The 20,486-nt window shown below is 34.8% G+C and overlaps 1 pseudogene; it reads left to right on the top strand.

Annotated features, from left to right (window-relative positions):
• The first annotated feature begins 7,991 nt into the window (after positions 1 to 7,991).
• Positions 7,992 to 20,317, top strand: LOC112914588 (annexin A2 pseudogene; annotated as a pseudogene).
• The last annotated feature ends 169 nt before the right edge of the window (positions 20,318 to 20,486 follow it).

Below are 20,486 nucleotides of genomic sequence, written 5' to 3'. Positions count from 1 at the left end.
ATTAAAAGTCAGATTTCAGGGGTGCTTGGGTGGCTCAGTCTGTTAAATATCTACTATCAGCTCAGGTCTTGATCTTGGGGTCCTGGGATTGAGTCCCACATTGGGGAGCCCTGCCCAGCAGGGAGTCTGCTTGTCCCATTCTCTCTGCCTCTTCTGTCCTCATGCTCTCCATCTCTCTCTCTCTCTCTCAAGTAAATAAAATATTTTTTTAAAAGTCAGATCTACCTCAAATCCAATGACAATGTCCCTCCCTATTACTTTCCCTAATTAAATCAATAAATGAGAAGTACAAAAACAGAAACATTTAAAGGTACAATTATAGTATTTATTAAAGGGCTTTTGGGGGGTTTAAAGTCAAACTAATTTTATATAAAATATTTTTAGTCTTGTACTAAATTAAAACTAGAAAAGAAATATAATCAGAACTGTTTTAAAAGAGGAAAAAAGTAATAGGTAATTTTATATGCATTGTCATACATCAGACCCGGCATATTTTGTTTTTGAGACTTTTATAATGTGGAGGTGTCTGATATTCTTGTTCGTATTCTGCCCAAACAGCTGCCATTCACCACCTGCTGTGCAAATCCCACTCATACTTTTAAAAGCTTCTAGAATTATGTTTAAAAAAAAAAAACCCTCTTCTTCCAAATCAGTTAACGATACTTCAAATGTCACCCACACCTTTGCTTGGCAGTCAAAAAAAGTATCAAAGCGAGAAGGTAAATAACACTAAGATTTACTTCTTACTCTCATCCAAACCCACAAAATCTTTCACATGCTAGGATAATTTACTTTGAATTATTCTGAAGAGTTAGAGAGTGAAATGAGTACAAGAGAAAAATGTGTACAAGAAGCCACCTATATTTCTATAGTCATGTCTACCTGGAACTCAAGTTGTTAATTCTCAGAAGACATAAATGGATCCTAGTTTTAGGACTCATGCCAGCTCTGAGGAGGAGACCCTTGTATCTATCAAATTTATAATGTTTGTACTACTGAAGCCAAGTTTACAATTATTTTCATGTAAATACCTGAACACTTTTGTGACATCAGCTTTTCAAGAACAATCCAGATGCTTCCACCAATATCTCAAAGCTGGGGTAAGCACGGTTGCATGGGCTCTGGGTTCAGCTTAGCTACTCTATCCCCAAATGAATAGTACATGTTTTTAGGGACATAAAGAGATTCCTTTCTCTTTCACAGTTATGACACTGCTCCTTCTTCAAGAGCCTTTACATGTTGGGGACAAAGAGGGACAAAAGGTGGTCAGGTGGAAAAGGCTTGCTGTGGAAAAGATAGTGGCAATTTATTTTAATTGATACACACATATACACATAAATCTATATAAATTTGAGGGTTTTTTAAATATTTTATTTATTTATTCATGAGAAACACAGAGACAGACAGAGAGAGGCAGAGACACAGTCAGAGGGAGAAGCAGGCTCCATGCAGGGCCCCTGACGTGGGACTCGATCCTGTGTCTCCAGGATCAGGCCCCGGGCCAAAGGCCGTGCTAAACTGCCAAGCCACAGGGCCGCCCAAATTTGAGGTTTTAATAAGGATAAACTTTATATTGTTTAATCGGTTTCCCAGGATAAGTAGCAGAGGACAATAGGAAGATGGCCCAGGACCCAGGAGGTTGGCCCTGACTCTTTTTACTAAAAATATATCAATATTATTCTATCATTTTCCACACACATGGTATCTTACTTGCAGTTTAGAAAACTAATAGAAAGCCATTTCCTTTCACACTTCAGAAGAATTGTAATACTATATGAATAAGGAAGATCATTTAAGAGTAAGGTTTTTCCTAGAATTTCAATTTTCAAATATTCAGAAATTCAGATAGCTATTCTCATAATTTCCAAAGTTCTACTTATGCAACATTGACTTATTCCACCATAGGAGATTTAAAAAAAATTCATAAGGTTGCCAAAAATATTGGAAGCTCATCAAATTGGGGAAGTCCTGACAAAGTGAAAAATAATAACCACAAAGAGAATTAATTCTGAAAAGTAATTTCCTAGCAAATAATCTAAATACCTTTTGTAATATCAAAAGAAAGGATACACAGTTTTCTTTCATTTCCAATATGCTAATAGGCACAAAATGCTGAAAAAAATAAAGATTTAATGCTCTTTCAAAGAAAAAAGATTTTAATCTAATAGGAAGTTATTTGAGCCATAAAATTTGATAAGAATAACAAAGAATGAATAAAATATAGGCTCTGTACTCTTATGAGGTTGTTGTCATTTGTCAAAGTCTCTAATGTTCAATGTATTGGGTGTCATATATAAAAAAGATTGGACCACTTCTTCCCTCAGAATTTAGGAGGTGACAGTTTATGCTTTGTTTCTGCCTTCTTTTATCAATGGACTATTTTGTATCATTCTTTGTTCTTACTGCTTACTATGCACGTTCAGAAAAATTACATTCTATTTCTGCTATAATAGTTACAATAATTAAAGGTGAAAGTGGGAACCTTTATAAATTAAAGCTACCGAGAAGATAATGGGGTGCCCAATAGAAGAGAGTCAAGGAAAACTGATGAAAACAGGCAACCACCTTCACTTTTAGGTAGTTATTATGGATAAAGATTTTGTAACTGCAACAATAAATAGAAATACAAGTTATCACTGGACAGATGTATATTACTATTGTCACCTGCCTTCTTTATTCTAAGTTCACGATATCTCCAGTTGGGATCTCTCTTGACTATGGTAATTGCAACTAATCCCTTGGCACAGTAACACAAAAATCCTCTGTGAGATGCTTATACAACATGTGTTTTTACATTTATCTTGAATAGCCTGTGGATATTATTGTATAGACCTCAAAATCATCATTGTTGAAATACTGGAAGCATAAGAAATGTTCAAGACTGTTTCAAAACCAAAGTGATATTGAGACACATCTTGGATAATGGGCAGAATTGTATAGATGTGGAAGATGGAAAAGGCATTTCAGGTTTGTGAGAAAAAGACAACCCAACCAGACATTTGAAAGTGCTTGTTATTTTCTAAGAATGGCTACAACTGGAACATAATGGTACATGAAGCTGAAGGGGAGGAGTTTTGTGGATGGTGCAGCTGCAACGAGACTTAGGAACAGACTGTAAAGGGATTCAATGGTCGTTGAGTTTTGAGTCCATTTTTTATTCTGTCAATCATTTAGAATGTCTTTGGGATATCTATTAGGTATTAAAGATTTTTTTTTATTCATGAGAGACACACAGAGAGAGACAGAGACATAGGTAGAGGGAGAAGAAGGCTTCCTGCAAGAAGCCTGATGTGGGACCTTGACCCCAGGACCCCGGGGACATGCCCTGAGCCAAAGGCAGATGCTCAACCACTGAACCACCCAGGCGTTCTGTTCTATTAGGTGTTAAATTATCTAAATTGTTCAGATCCAGTAATTTAAAAAAAAAAAGCCATAGTGTTTCACAGACGCTAGAATGTGATTGGAATGACAACAATTAGGCTATTAATTATAATACATTTTGATAAATATATGTCCCATGCCAGCCAGCAATATGAGGACACCCAACATTTGAGGGTGTCAGGAACAAATTTCTGAGGAAGTAACATTTAAACTCTGAATTGAAGCATGAATCATTGCCCTCTGGAAAGGAAGAAGAAGGCTAGCATAAAAGGATATTGGATTCCAGGGAAAAAAAATAAACTACTACAAAGACAAAAATATTAAGTATTGGCGAGGATGTGGAGTAATTAGAACCGTTATAAGTTGCTGTTGGAAATGAAAAATGGCACAGCATCTTTGAAAAACTGCCTGGTAGTTTCTTAAAAGGTGAAACATAAAAGTTACCATATGACTCAACAGTTTTATGAAAATGATACATCCAAGAAAACTGAAAACATATGTCCACACAAAAACATATGCACAAATGTTCATAGCAGCACTATTTATAACAGCAAAAAGTGGAAACAACCCCAAAACCCATCAACTGAGAAACAAATAAAGTGGAGTAATATACATACAATGGCAAGTTATTTGACAACAAAAAGGAATGAAATACTTATTCATGATACAATATAGATGAACCTTGAAACCATTATGTGAAGTGAAGGAACATGGACACAAATAATAATTATGTGATTCTATATATGACATGTCCGCAATTCACAAGTCTAAATAGACAGCAAATTAGTGGTTTTTAAGGTTGCAAGGGGGAGGGCTAAAGAAGAGAGCAGTCAAGGGAGATAGAGAATGCTTGCTAATGAGTTGGAGTTGTTTTTGGAAGTGTTGAAAATGTGCTTAAATTGGTTGTATTGATGATTGTACAATTCTGTAAAAACACTAAATGCCATTGAACTGTACACTTTAAATGGATGAAATTTATGGTGTGGATGTTATCTCAAGACAGCTATTAAAACTATTGCAAAGCTCAAAATGAAAGAAAAACATAAGCCCTTCAAGAAACATAAAAATCTGAAATAGTTAAAACTAAAGTATATGCTAGGTAGTGATACTAGAGATGTGAGCAAGGGTCAGATATTTCTGGACTTACGAGGCATGTTAAAAAGCTTGGATTTTTTTCTAACACTCAAAGAAAACAATTAGGTTTTATGAACTAGAAGAATGACAGAATTGAAAAAAAAATTTAGGTAGGTCATTAAGGCTGGCATTAAGAAAAATAAATTGGAAAAAATAAAACAAGGGACGAGGAGATCATTAAAATGCTGTAGCAATAATCCAGAAAAATGATGGTGAATGGTCGAATGTATTAACAATGGAGACATAGGAAATGAATGTGTTGAGAGCAATTTAGAATCAGGTACAATGAGGCTTGGTAATTACTTAGAGGGTACAGTGAGGAACACAAAACAGTTACAAACTACACCTTGGTTGCTAGGTTGGCTATTTGGGAAGATATTAAAATAATTCACAAAAATTAAAAATGAGAGCTTAGGTTTTATGATGCTACATAAAAGAAGTTTACAACATTACACATACTTACTTTCAAACACACATTAGGGTAGCCCTGGTGGCCTAGCAGTTTAGCACCGCCTTCAGCCCGGGGTGTGATCCTGGAGACCCGGAATTGAGTCCCACGTCGGGCTCCCTGCATGGAGCCTGCTTCTCCCTCTGCCTGTGTCTCTGCCTCTCTCTCACTCTCTCTCTCTCATGAATAAATAAATAAAATCTTTAAAAATAAATAAATAAACACCCATTAAATGATCAAGTAATATAGGTGAAGGAGTAAAATGGCTCCAGAGCCTTTTTTTTTTTTTTTTTATGATAGTCACAGAGAGAGAGAGAGGCAAAGACACAGGCAGAGGGAGAAGCAGGCTCCATGCACTGGGAGCCTGATGTGGGATTCGATCCAGGGTCTCCAGGATCGCGCCCTGGGCCAAAGGCAGGCGCTAAACCGCTGCGCCACCCAGGGATCCCCTCCAGAGCTTATTGATTAGAGATGCATTAAACCCATAAAATGCAAAAAAAAAAAAAAAAAATCATGATTTACAATTTTATTCTTCACAAGAACACATATACTAAAGTTTCCTATTTCTCAATAACATTTTGCATTATCTTTATGAATCATAGAATCTGTAAAACTTCCTTCCATTTTGAAAATATATTGTAAATATAATTTTTAAATTATTTTTGTTGGGTCTATGATACTCTGTAAATCACAAGTTGACATCAACATGTACAAACAAGGCAGTAAATTAAATATTCAGCATTTGATATCTGTATGCATTTTTAATGCCATTTGTTTTTCTATAAACCTATCTATCAAGCTTTTAGCAATCTGAAACAATATAAAAATCTTGTTTATTTTTATTTATTCAAGTAAAATATCAAGTAGAAGTGTTTACTGAGGCATAATGATAAATTTCTGTCACATTAAGATCTTGGCCAATTTCATAAATAACAAAATAACAGTGGAAAATGTTTTCCAAGTCTAAATTTAAATCAGTAAATTGTACTTAATCTTTGAGCCAATGTATTTGATATAATATGGTATCTTGGAAAAGAAAGAATGTTTAAATAAAGTTTTTAAATGAGTCGCTTCTATTTGATGATTGACACGCAAATAAAATTATAAATGCAATTATATTTTAAAAACAAGAATAATAGTATTAGATGATAGTGATTTTTTAAGGCAACATAAAATTAAATGTTAAGTAAGTACTACAATCATAATAATAATAGTAGTGACATGATCATTTGAGCATCCATTATGTACCAGGAATTAAACTAAATAATACATGCACATATATCCCTTACCCTCACAAGAACCCTGAAGGAAACGTATATTTTATAACTGAGAAAACTGAGTTGAGAGAGAACAGTAGAAGTATCAGATATCTAAGAGAAGTAATTGGATCACAATAGCAGTATTTACTCACTCCTCCTCATCTCAAATTCCAAAAGACCAAGTCTCCTTACATTGCATCATAATGTTTCTAGAAAACGGTGGAGCAGATTCTGTTTTATTTAATAGAAAATAGTGAGCATGGTTGTATCTCTGTTGTTGAATATACTTATTATAAACTTAAAATCATGCACTTTCTTTATTCAAAGTCTTAGAGCTTTAAATTATTGTAATTTTAATCTTCAGTGATGCTTAGTATTCACATTTGGATTGCAAATTTTACCAAACCTAATATACATTTTGCCCATCTCTTAATTTTTAAAATTTCTTTGTATTTGGTTTTGGATATGTATGTGTATATGTAATCACATATACACATAATCACATTTCAAGATGATTTTCTTGAAAATCATGTTTCTTGAAAATCTTTGTTTTATAATAGTCAAATATAAACTAAAATAATTTGTTTTTATCCTGATTATTATTTGGATTAGTCACATCCTAATTCTTTTTATTTTTTGTTTGTGTTTTACCCTTAACACAGCCTTCTATAATATGGAAAGTAATCTATCTTCTATGCAAAACTAATATAAGGAGTAGGTATTATTTATTTCTCATTTTCTCCTTTCAAATAAGTGCAACTTAAAGTTTTTAAAAGATTTTTCTCTTAAAATTTTATAAGCATATTTATATTTATTTAATCTTATATTTAATTCCAGAGATGTTAAAATCTGCTAGACTTCAATCTTGTGAGAGAGAACACTGAGGTCAATCTCATTTTAATTTTTGGAATTTTTCTTTTTTTGCTTTTTTACTTCTAGAGTTTTTAAAAATTATTCTTAGAAAGCAAAATACATCCACTGTACAGTAATCATGGACTAAGCAATTCAGTTCAGAAAACTTCTGAAAACAATTTAAAAAGATAGAAGTATAGAAAGAATCTTCCTTAAGTCATGGAAAAGCCTCAAAAGTCAGTAAAAAATTATGTGATCAAGATCCATGAAAAGAAAACATCCCAGAGAAAATATATTCAACATTTTATGGCCTTTAGCTGTACGAACTTCAAGCCTGTTGTGATGTTCAAATTGTAAGAGGTATTTCTAAGGAGCTATACAAACAGAAATGGAATCTAGGGCACTAAGGGAGAGTATACCTGATAAAAACAATCTCACAGAATTTGCACCCTGAAGGCTTCCATGCAATGGTAAAGGTGAAAGCCAAGCTAGGAATAAAGTGAATGCTAGCTTCTAGATGTCTCAATCTCAAAAAGTGAGTTAAGAACATCTGAGATGACCAGTCAGTCCTTTAGCAACTCAGATCAAAAGCAAAATAAATCTTCTCTGGGGCAGATAACATCATCTTAACTCTCAAATTATCTTGACAAGTTTTGATATAAACTATCCATAACTCAATTCAAAATAAGAGGATGTTGTTAAGATAATAAAAGGATAAATAAATAGGAAAAAAAAGTCTGTAGAAATAGATTAAGAAACAACACCAAAAATTGAGATACTATACACAATGATTTAACAACTATTTTCAACATGTTACAAAAGATAAAAAAACAATTGGGCAGAAAATAAAAAATTACAAAAATATAAAATGAGAATTCTAGGACTAAAAAAATGAATGGATAAAAAAGTGAACATTGATGGGTAGATTTAACAGGAGATTAAACACAGATAAAGATAAAATTATTAATCTGAAAGGTAAGTCAAAAGAAAATATCCAGACCGAAAGTAGAAAAGAAAAAAATAATAGCAATTTCAGAAAACAATAAAAAACCCTGAATAATAGAGTAAAATGTTCTAATACTTATTTTACTTAAAGTACACTTAAAAAAGGGACAGAGGAAATAGGAAAGAAAATATTTGAAGAGGTAATACCTGAGAACTTTCAAAAGCTAATGAAATGTTAGTATACCTATATATCTCAAGCCAGGATTATTACAAAATTAATCTAATTGCACCACAATAGAACTGATGAAAATCAGAAACAAAGAAAAAATCTTAAAAACTTCAACAACAAAACAAAAACATCATTGCTGGTGGGAATGAAAAATGGTGCAGCTTATTTGGAAGACAGAGTTTGTCATTTTCTTGCAAAAGTAAACATACTCTTACCTACTATTTAGAAATCACATTCCTTGGTATTTATCAAAAGGAATTGAAAACTTATGTCCACACAAAAACCTGCACACATATGTTTATAGAACAGTACTGTATTGTGGTACAACCAGACAATGGAAACAATGGAATTTTATTCAGTACTAAAAAGATATGAACTTTCAAACCACAAAAATACATAGAGGAATCTTAAAGGCATAGTGTTAAGTGAAAGAAACCAACCTGAAAAGGCTGTAAACTATATGATTTCAACTGTATGACATTCTGGGAAAGGCAAAACTATGGAGAGAGTAAAAGGATCAGTGGCTACCAACAGTTTGGGAAATTTTAGGGCAGTTAAACTACTCAGAATGGTACTATAAAGGTGGATACACATCATTATATATTGGTCAAAGTATATAATGACTCATAGACCATACAACAACAAAAGTCAATCCTAATGTAAATTATTGACTTCAAGTTATAATGATGTGTCAATGTTGGTTTACCCATTTTAACAAATATACTGGTGTGGGATACTGATTGAGGAAGGTGTGTATGTGGGAGGGGGCAATATATGTTAATTCCCTGTAATTTCTGTTCAATTTTGCTGTGAGCCTAAAACTGCTATAAAAAAAAAAAACTCCATAAAAAAGACCCCAAATAGAAAGACAATATATTAACCAGTTCCAAGCTACAGAAACTACATAATCATTTGAATAAAGAATGTTTAATTTAAGTAATAACTAACTGTAATAGGGGATTAAGGTAATGAAGAATTGGCTGAGAAGTAAAGAAAAATCTAAAAAAGGAGACAAAGCAGATATAAGGAGCAGCCAGTATAATAAAACACCCCTTCCCTATACTGAGATCAAGGCCTCATTCAAAACAGTGCAACTTTAGCACATGGAATAGTAATGCTATTAATATGTAGTGCTGGTGGAACTAGCTAGAAATCTACCATCAAGAAAGGTGAGGGAAGCTATTCAAGGGAAGTGTCACACCTAAGAATTTGATGCAAAGCCACAAGACAAGTGGTAAGCCACTAATGGAGGTGGCTCTCCCCGGTGAGGTCACCCAGTGGCATGCGAGGGGCTGGGTGCTGACAGCTTCTCTGTGTGCAGGAGATTGTGCTGGAGAAGCCCTGCATGCCCACAGGAGCCAAGCACTGGAGAACACCTACACAATGCAAACACTGGTGATAAGGTCACCTTGGAACCAAGAAGAGAACACCTTCATTCCCCACTGTCTCTTCCATGCCCTCTGCTGACAAAGCTTAACTGCAAAGAGAATTCCAGAGTTTGGCCATTTGATCCCAGAACAGGCAACAGTGAGTGGTTTTGGAGCTGAAAGGCAATGAATCAATAACTGGCACCATCAGAGATGTTTGTAGGAATCCAAAGCAATGCAAATAATAAATAAGTATATATAAATCAATACTGACTGTACAAGGTATAATAATCATTTATTTTCAGCTTTAAATAACACAGAGAATGAAAATAGCATCACTTACAGTAGCATATATGCTCCTGGATATGAAATATGATATAAGTAATCCACTCACTATTGAAATGGTAAAGGAGGAGAACCTGGATAGCTCAGTTAAGTGTGGGACCCTTGATTTCAGCTCAGGTCAGATCTCAAGGTCATGAGTCTGCTTGGGATTCTTTCTCTTCCTCTACTTCCTCCCCTCTCCCTATTCCTGCACTCCCTCTACCTCTCTCTAAAGAAAATAAATAAAATCTTTAAAATGCTAAAGGAATACCAATAACTGAGGTAATAGAAGGAGAAAACAAAACTGTTAAAATATATATGTATTTCAAACGAAAAGCTGAAAAGATAAAAGAGAATATGAAACAAGTCAGTACAAATAAAAAGCACATTGTAACATTGTAAGTTTAAACCCAAATATATCAATAATTATGTTAAGTAAATAAATATGAATAAATGTGAACAAATTAAATATTGCATTTAGGATTGCTAGATCATAATTACTTTAAAAGCAAACATAGCCTGTTTTTAAGAGACAAAGCTTAAACATAAAAGCACAAAAAGGTAAAATATAGAAAGATGAGAAAAAAGCAACTGACAATAACTACTCCAAAGAGGCAGTAGCTATATTACTATTTCAAAAAACAACCTTTAAAGAAAAAATACATCAGAATACAGAGAGATATTTCCTAATAGGTGAGAGTTAAAACTAACCAGTATAATATAAAAATTCTAACATTTTATGCTTCTAATAACATGGCTTCAAAAAACAAAACAAAACAAAACTATAGTGACTGAATAAAACAGCTACAGACAGAACAATAGTCATAGCAAAATATCATTATGCATCTTTCAAATAAATAAGGATTAGTTATTATTTAGAAGTGAATTTAGGAAAGTTTCTGATGCAATTTCAATAAAGAAGCAACATGCTCTTGAAGAAAACAAGTTGGGTGGACATTCTTACCAGATATAAACTTATTAAAAATATGATAAGTTAAATATTATGGCATTAAAAGAAGTAGATACAAGCAGTCCAATGTTAAAGACTGAAAATAATTTAAGGGATCTTTTTATCGATTATCCATTAAAAAAAAAAGTTAGGCTCAACATTCAACCTTAAACAAACTTCAATTCCACATATTCCATCTATATGTGACAAATAAAACAATAAAACAAACAAAAAAGCTACCACACAATAATTCAGTAGAATATCCTATGGCCTTGGGATAGAAAGAATATATTTTAAACATGACAAAAGAAGATTTAACCATAATAAACATTGATATATTAGTGAACATTAAAATTAAGATTCTATTACTCACAATACCTGTAAGAGAGTGAAAAGGCAAGTCAAAATGAAAGGAAAAGACTTTTGATACATCAAAGTTAAAGAGCTTACATCCAGATTATATATATACATTTTTTAAAGAAAATAAAGTCTATTGCTTCATAAGACTGAAAACCCAATATGAAAAAAGACAAGCATCATGAACATACAAACAGAATAGATGGTAGCCAAATAGCAAATAGACATAAAAATGTGTTCAACGTCATTTTCCATCAGCGAAATGCAGATTTAAATTTAAAGTACAATGGTACATATATGCAACACATGTATGTGTCCACACATGTGTTATCTACCAGAAATATGGCTAAAAATAAAAACTAATGAAAATATGTAGCTAAAGAGCAATGAAAACTTTCACATAGTGTTGGTAGAAGTACTAATTTGTAAGTGTAGTCTTTTAACAAATGCTGAAAGAGAGGTGCCGATGGACAGAGAAGTACTATTTCAGGAAGACATTTTCATGGAGGAATTCATATGGCTTATCAAATGTCTAGTGTAGCATTCATTTCAGCCAGGCCAGATCCTAGGGGCTGGGTGTTGGCCTCCAATGGTGGCTCTTCCACTAGGTATTTGATTTCAGATTGGTAGAAAATATAATGACTACTATTTATATTCCTTACTTCTATGCCAGAGAGCTTTGATACAAGAATAGTTGTTCCTGGTTTCTACTTCATAGATATTTTATTCTTTGTTTTCAGTATGCTTGAAAGTCTTATTTCCTTTATCTTTCCTTTTGTGAGCTTCTTTTTCTCCCCTTATAAATGTCTTTTTGTGCATCTTATACTATTTTGGGAAAAAGTCATCAAGTTGCCTTAGCTTGTTAACAACAGCTTAAAAAATAAGTTACCTAAGCACATTTCAAAAAAACATATTTTATTATGCTTTTTTTATAATCCCCTGAAACCCATGCAAACATTAAGTGGGCAGATAACATTCTGGTTTCTACTTCCCTCAAGTAGTGAGGGCTAGGAATGCTTCAAATACTACACATACTATATTTTTCCACATGTTAGGAAACTGCTTAGATTAAAAAATATATATTTGACCCTATCAAAATAATTGCCATGCACACTAATCATTTTATTAGCTAAGTATGATTAGTTATATTTCATTCTAGATTATTCTCTTTAGCTCAAAAAAAATGATAGAGTGGTATCTGTCATCATATGTTCTTTTAACAGGTTAAAATAGTTATTCTTTTGAGAACATTTTGTTAACTTCACTTATAGAGATATAAATTCTATCTAAACCAAAAAATATGATAAATGAAAAAAAAATCAATTGGAAAAAATAAGTAAGTAGTGTTTTATGTTGTAGAAATAGACTCTAAAATAAAATTGCAATTTCATAACTTTATTGACCTTCCCTTTTGGTAGGATATATGTAGAACAAAACTCAGTTGTCAGATGGAGGTGAAAAGAATATGATATATAGAAATAGTGAAGGCTGTGCCTTGTCCTCAAGGGACTGAGGCAAAGAGGAGAAAAACATTCAGTGTCAAACACTGCAAATACAATGAATGGCATTTAAGACAAAAGAATAGAGTCAGGGTGTGTTCTGAGAATGTGAACAGTAGTGCTATGCATAAAATACACTCAGAAAAAGACTAAACTGCTTATAGAATCTTTGCAATTGGTTCAGAAAATTCCCCCTAACAACCTGGGCTGAATAAATTTATTTTCTCTCATTCAGATATATTTACACATGTTTCTTTTCATTATGGTATATATTTTTAATTTTTTTTAAATTTTTAGTTATATAAATCATCTCTTGTGGTATAATTTTTTTTTCTGAAAAAAATTTCTCAGGTATAGCTACTAGCTTCACCCTACAGGAAAGTTATATGCCAGTTCTCTGGTTGATTTTACTCTCATTTTTCAATTTCTAACACAGTGATCATATTTACAGATGCAGAGGGGAATTCATCGGAAGCAGACTGTCATCCTTAAAGATGATGTAGGTGAAGGAAATGCTAGTGTCAAGCATGATAACATTTACAATTGTTTTGACATTTTATTTCGAATCAAGAAAACGGAAAATCAAAACATATCTTTCTCTTATTTTGGTAAAAAAAAATTATTTATCTACTTGCTATTGTTACTCCAAAAAGCATCAGAAATATGGAAAAGTACAAATACTGAAGATTATTTTTATGAGAGTAATTGTATAATTAAGTAAAGCATATGACACTACAATATAAAAACTATGGACTGCTTTCATTGAATGATCAGAGGGTTGATCATTGTTCATTGTTCTATTCTAAGAACTAACTTTTTTTGAAGATTTTTTTTTATTTATTTATTCATGAGAGACACAGAGAGAGAGAGAGGCAGAGACATAGGCAGAGGGAGAAGCAGGTTCCCTGCAGGAAGCCTGATATGGGACTTGATCCCAGGAACCCAGGACCATGACCTGAGTCAAAAGCAGATGCTCAACCACTGAGCCACGCAGGCATTCCTCTAGGGAATAACTTTAAACAAAGTTCTTGAAAGCAGAGCCTCTAGGTTTTTAGTTGTACTTGGAAAATTTGATGAAAATTTAGGATGTCTTTCAAGCTTATCATCTTGAAAATAGAATTTAACAAGTAGGATGAGAATGTTCAGTTTGTTGATGTTTTTTAAACTTCATCTTGTTTTCTTTCCTCTTTTCTTTCTGAACAATTCTCCTTTCTGTGAGATTATTTGATTCAGGTATCATTTCAGTCTTGGTTGCTCTAGAGACACCACAGGTGAATGAGAAAGCAGTAAAGATCCAATAACTTGGCAAAATATTTATAAATAAGACATCTGGTTCCCAGTCTGACATATATAAAGCTTGGAAGTCATCACTTCCATCCTTATAATAAGAAACCAACTGAACAAACTGAAAATCACCTCTCTTTAAATCCAGCAGAATCGAGGTCACAGGACAAACTACTATCCTGAAAACTACACAGATGGATATGGAGAATGACATCTTACCAAGAGCAGAAGCCCAGAAGCAAAAGCCCACAGCTCAGCGAATATCAGTAGGAATATTTTAACCAAAATTGACTGGTTGTTGAAGCACAATGAGAGTTAAAAACTTCAAAGGGATCTGGGCTTAAAGGAGCTCCCACATTTTACCCCACCACCTCAACAGAGTTACTGTAAAATAATAGGGAATTACAGATAAAAGAACCACAAGCTTCAGATTTAACTTAAGTTTTTGGGAACACCTGAAAACAACATGAGATACAAAAAGGATGATGCAAGAGAAGAGCTAAGCTTCTGACAACAAAACTACAGCAAACAGTAAAAACAACCTAATTTCTAGAAAGATAACCATAAAACTCCATGCTTAAGGTCTATCTACATCAGTTCCTTTTACCTGATACATCATCCCTAGTTTCAACAAAAAAAATTACAAGGCATGCTAAAAGGCAAAAGCCGAAACTAAATGAAATAAATTAAGTCTGAGAACCAGGTTGATAAATGGCAGAGATTTTAGAATTATCAGACAAATAATTTAAAATAACTATGATTGGGCAGCCCCAGTGGCCCAGCGGTTTGGCGTGCCTTGGCCCAGGGTGTGATCCTGGAGACCTGGGACCGAGTCCCGCGTCAGGCTCCCTGCATGGAGCCTGCTTCTCTCCCTCTGCCTGTGTCTCTGCCTCTCTCTCTGTCTGTCATGAATAAATAAATAAAGTCTCTTTAAAAAATTAAAATAACTATGATTAATATGCTAAGGATTTGGATGGAAAGTGTAGATAATATGTGAGAACAGATTAGAATAGAAACGGTGATGGAGACTCCACGAATCAAAAGGAAATGTTACAAATCAAAGATAATTAAAAAAATAAAAAGTATAGTTGAAGAGTAGACTGGACTTGGTCAAGAAAAGAATCCAAGAACTTGAAGATATGTCAGTAGGAAGTTCCAAAACTGAAATGTGAAGAGAAAAAAGAATGAAAAAGATGGAATAGAATATCCAAAAATTGCAATGGAAGTCCCAGAAGAAGAAAATAAGAAAGGAACAGGAGAAATATTTGAAGAAATAATGACTGAGAATTTTCCAAAATTAATGACAGCCACTAAACCACAGATCCAGGAAGCTTAGAGAACATCTAGCATAATAAATACAAAAAGAACAACAACAAAAAACACACAAACAAAAGCCCTCAAGGGATAACCTATTCAAATTGCAAAAATCAGAGACTAAGAGAAAATCTTAAACTAGAAAAAGTTGTCCCTCTGATTCATCTAGATATTAACTATCTTTGACAAGACATGGGAAAAAGTGATTGAATAAAATATTTGACATATGGAATATGAGACAGGTAATAAGATGTCATATAATCAAGTACCCAAGAGTACATTAGGAAAACAGAGATTTAGAGGAATATAGTATACAGCCATAGCCTAATAAACCAGGTAAAATATAATATTTCCTTTGGCTGATGCATAGGATTTTATTTAGGGGTTGGTCAAAAACTTGGATCTTCCAGGAAGGAGAGCTACATGATCAATTTACCAACCAAGAAGTGTGTATTTTGTTTCTGTTGTTTGCAAGGTACCTGGCAAAGTGCAATGGATCATAAAAATGCATCAGCCAAAGACTTATTTTTCAGTAATTTAAAATCTATTGGGAAAGAAATGGTAGCCATCATATAAAAAGAACATGCTCCAGTTAGAAGTCAGAGATCTAAGAATCACTTATACTTTCTGAAATTAATACGTTGTGTGACTTGGGGAAATTATTCTATCAGTGAAAGTTTATTCCCTTTTAAGATGAAAACAATTATATGTATTTTATTTGTGTTTTGTGAAGATTAAATAAGAGTGTATGTGAAGTTACCTAGCTCCTATTAGTGGTTTAATATTGTTGAATTTGTTGAGTAGGGCATTAAGGCATGAAAATTAAAAAACAAGAATTTAAGAGCAACTCAAAGCAGCCACAGAATTGATGTCAGAAGATCTCAGGGTCTTATGATTGAGCCTGCAACCAGCTCAGAGCTCAGGACAGAGACTCTCTCCATCTCCCTGTTTGCTCTCTCTTTCTTACTCTCTCGAATAACTAGATAAATAAATACAAACATTTTTTAAATGTTTATGGACATCTAAGCCAAAGAAGCATTGATTTTAATGGTCCATTAATTAAAAACTCGAAGTGAGATTTGGAAAGATGCATTTGTAATAAAAGGTATTAATGAGCACACGTTATAGGCTTATATTGGAGGAAGAAGCAACTGGAAGTTCCCACCCTGGGAGTTATTTGAGGAATATAATTCTTGCTGCCCTGAAAAGGTTGTATTTAATTCAGGGGAAATCATAACAAGAGCATTTAGCAGGGAGATGATTGCAAACAGCAATCTGACAGTAAACGCTTGGGTCAGTGATGCTCCTGCACATTATTCCCTATTCAAAGCAACTGTGGAAACTGCATTTCTAGGAAGTGACATTTAAAAGACAGGATAAAGTTTTCAAAAATGTAGTCTTCTACACCTGTAGTGACCATTTCAATGATAATTGCAGTGGTGTGAGCTTAAAATAAGGTAAACAAAATTTCATTTTCATACAAAATGGTAGGAAAAAATAGAATCAGAAAATGGGTAAGCTTTATATTTATTTTAATTGGCTTATTATCTATTTTACCATTTGCACAGAATATTTATCAACATCTGTGGTTTGTATTTTTCCTACTTTTCTCAGTAAGTCCTTCTTTATAAGGTAAGAAACACTTCAGAGATTTTAGGTCTCCCCCCTTTTTTTTTCCACAATGAATCCCATGGGCCCACTTCACATGTGAAAAGCATGCTAAAAAGATAGGTAGATAAATTCCTTCACTTGGAAACTTTCAACTTAAAAGTTTCCACAATAAAGAACACAATTGCACACCAGAGTAAAAAGTGAGTTAACTATTCCTGACACCAAAAAATGGCAATATTGGTCACTTGGTCATCTTTAAACAAATGGCCTTAAGAAGAGCCATTGGGAGAAAACCTGCACACAACTAAAAGGGTCTTATCAATTACCGTTGTCAGTTCTTAACTCTGGTAGAGTGAGATTCATTCCTCCGAGTCTGGTGTGGGTCATTTTCTGGTCCTTTGAGCACAGCCGTTCCAAAGACTGAACACACTAAAGGCAACTGCAAATGAAGATTTGCAAAAAGCTTTGAGCAGTGGTACCATCGTTTCAATACGTAGATAGAGCAGACATTGTTGATGCCTCACCGCATATTACAACAGTCCTTCATGTTTATCTGCTACTGTAACTCCCAGCACAGCAACAGCTTCTCACCTTACATGTCTCGCCCCACCCCTTCTCTGCCTTAGGTTTTCTTTGGCACCCCAAAAGATTGTTCCACTTAGTCCAGGAATTCATCTCCTGGGGGAGCTCTTCAAACAATAGTAGATGGGGGACAATGGATAAATGTTCCAGTCTCCCCACCATCTGGTAGAACAAGTGTGATATTTGCTTCTCAGGATGTTTTCTGTAATATTGAACCCCAATTTCCCACAATGGTAACCCATTTAATAAAACATTCTAATATTTCCTTTTCATCTTCTCCTTAGCCTACAGTCCACACTTCTCCATTTGTGCTTTCTGAAAACATCTCCCATACAAAATACTTAAAATCAAGTCTTTATCTTAGGTCTGTTTTTAAAGGAACAAAATTGAGAGTTGGTGCCGAAAGTAGTTCCTGAAGATGAGATTCAGGAATCAGTCCATTTTCTAGTCAGAGGACAATAGGGATCACATTCCTGGTAGCTACCTAGCAATACTGTAGAATCATAATTATTAAAACTCTCATTTCTCCTGGGTTGGACTGAAATAAAGGTGGAAGAAGTACTAGTTTACACAAGAGCTGTAGGTAGCACTTGATGTGGAGGCAAAGGTAACTATAAGGAGCATGGAGTTACCTGCCCAAGAAGCCTTTATATAGAACAATGATAAGCTTGGGGCAGCCAATTATCAACTAGCATCATTTGAAGAGACTTTTCTCTTAAGTAGCTAAATATACATTGAACTGAGTATTTTTGTCTAGAATTTGATCATAAACATCTTGAAGATACAAAGAAGACTGAATATACATCCACAGCAGGTCACCTATGCTAAAATCAGGGCCCTGACAGAGAAGGAGTGAGACATTGAGACTCGTATGGGAGTATTTAGTTGAATTCTTGAGAGGCATGAATCCTGTTGTTCTGAGCGCTCTAGGCTGCCCAAGTGTCCCCATTCCCCAATCTTGCTGTATAGAAGCCTGACATTTTGTCACTGGATAGAGATTAAGCAAAGGCTTCACCTGAGGCACATGCCTTTGTGACAGTATTTGTCCTCATAAGTTTTTGCTCCTTCCTCCCTGCATTGTCTCCCATCTATTGGAGGAAGCAGCTTATTTACCAAGGGAGCTGCAAGACCTGGTAAATATGTGTTAACAGGAATAAGGAGAGTCTCTATACAGGAGAATCTTGAAAGTCTTATGACCAGCAGGGTGGTGGACTATAAGACTGGTTACAGGAAGAATTATTGATATAGTCATCCTCCAATGACTCAGTATTTAATCTAAGCCAGCTTTGTTGGTTTGCTGAGATGGCTCTCAGAATCTCAAACATGATGGTGGTGGTTAATTAGTTGGATATGCTGGAACAGCTTTGAGAGGTTACTGAGATAAAGATCCAGTGGCTCAGGGAGGTAAGCAAGTTTTAATGGATTTATTACCTGATATAAGATATCCCATTAGCTGGCTATATTCCCTGGGAAGACCCAGAGGACACTCCCTTCACTAAACAGCAGAGAAGCTCTACAACTGGGGATTCTCAGCACCCAGCCCAGCTTCCTTCAAAATGTCTACTGCTCTGGGGCAGCCCAGATGGCTCAGCAGCTTAGTGCTGCCTTCAGCCCAGGGCATGATCCTGGGACCCGGGATCGAGTCCCATGTCAGGCTCCCTGCATGGAGCCTACTTCTCCCTCTGCCTGTGTCTCTGCCTCTCTGTCTCTCTCTCTGTGTGTGTGTCTCTCATGAATGAATAAATAAAAAATCTTTAAAAAAATCTCTACTGTTCATTAAATTCTCTGCAAGCTCAGCTTGGAGGGTGATCACTCCACACCCTGAAGTGCATATGGGTCAGTTAAAGCATACTCCAATTTTGATGCTGAGCATGATGCTCTGAACATTGAAATGGCCATCAAGACCAAAAGTGTGGATTAGGTCACTATTATCAACATTTTGATCAACCACAGCAATGAACAGAGACAGAATATTGTCTTCTTCTACCAGAGAAGGACCAAAAAGGAACTTGCATCAGCATTGAAGTTAGCCTTGTCCAGCCACCTGGTGACCATGATTTGGGGCCTATTGAAAACACCTGCTCAGTATGACACTTCTGAACTGAAAGTCTCCATGAAGAGACTGAGGATTGGTGAGGACTCTCTCATTGAGATCATCTGCTCAAGGACCAACCAAGAACTTCAGGAAACTAACAGAGTCTACAAGGAAATGTACAAGACTGATCTGGAGAAGGACATAATTTCTGACACATCTGGTGACTTCGTCAAACTGATTATTACCCTTGCAAAGTGTAGAAGAGCAGAAGATGGCTCTGTCTTTGATTATGAACTGATTGACCAAGATGCTTGGGATCTCTATGATGCTGGAGTGAAGAGGAAAGGAACTGATGTTCCCAAGTGGATCAGCATCATGACCAAGAGGAGTGTGTGTCACCTCCATAAATTATATAAAAGGTACAAGATCTATAGCCCTTATGACATGCTGGAGAGCATCAAGAAGGAGATCAAAGGAGACCTGGAATATTCTTTCCTGAACCTGGTCCAGGACATTCAGAACAATGTCCCGTATTTTGCCAACCAACCATACGACTCCATGAAGAGCAAGGGGACTCATGATAAAGTTTTTATTAGAAGCATGGTCTTTTTCAGTGAAGTGGACATGTTGAAAATTAGTTCTGAATTCAAGAGAAAGTATAGCAAATTCCTGCACTACTACATCCAGCAAGACACCAAGGGCAACTACCAGAAAGTGCTGCTGTACCTGTGTGGTGAGGATGACTGAAGCCCACCATGGAATGAGCATCTAGGAGTTGTGCTTCTTTGTTTCCAGTTAACAGTTCTAGAAAATAGCCTGTGACTAACAGTCCCCTTTTACCCACCCCCACAAGGATGATGGATGTTAGCATAGTTCCCTCCCCATCCTTATTTCAGTTGCCTAAGCGTTGGCTGCC

This window comes from Vulpes vulpes, chromosome 5 (genome assembly GCF_048418805.1).
Source record: "Vulpes vulpes isolate BD-2025 chromosome 5, VulVul3, whole genome shotgun sequence".
Classification (NCBI taxonomy): domain Eukaryota; kingdom Metazoa; phylum Chordata; class Mammalia; order Carnivora; family Canidae; genus Vulpes; species Vulpes vulpes.
The sequence above is the reverse complement of the archived record's forward strand: the minus strand, read 5'-3'. Positions and strand labels throughout refer to the sequence as shown.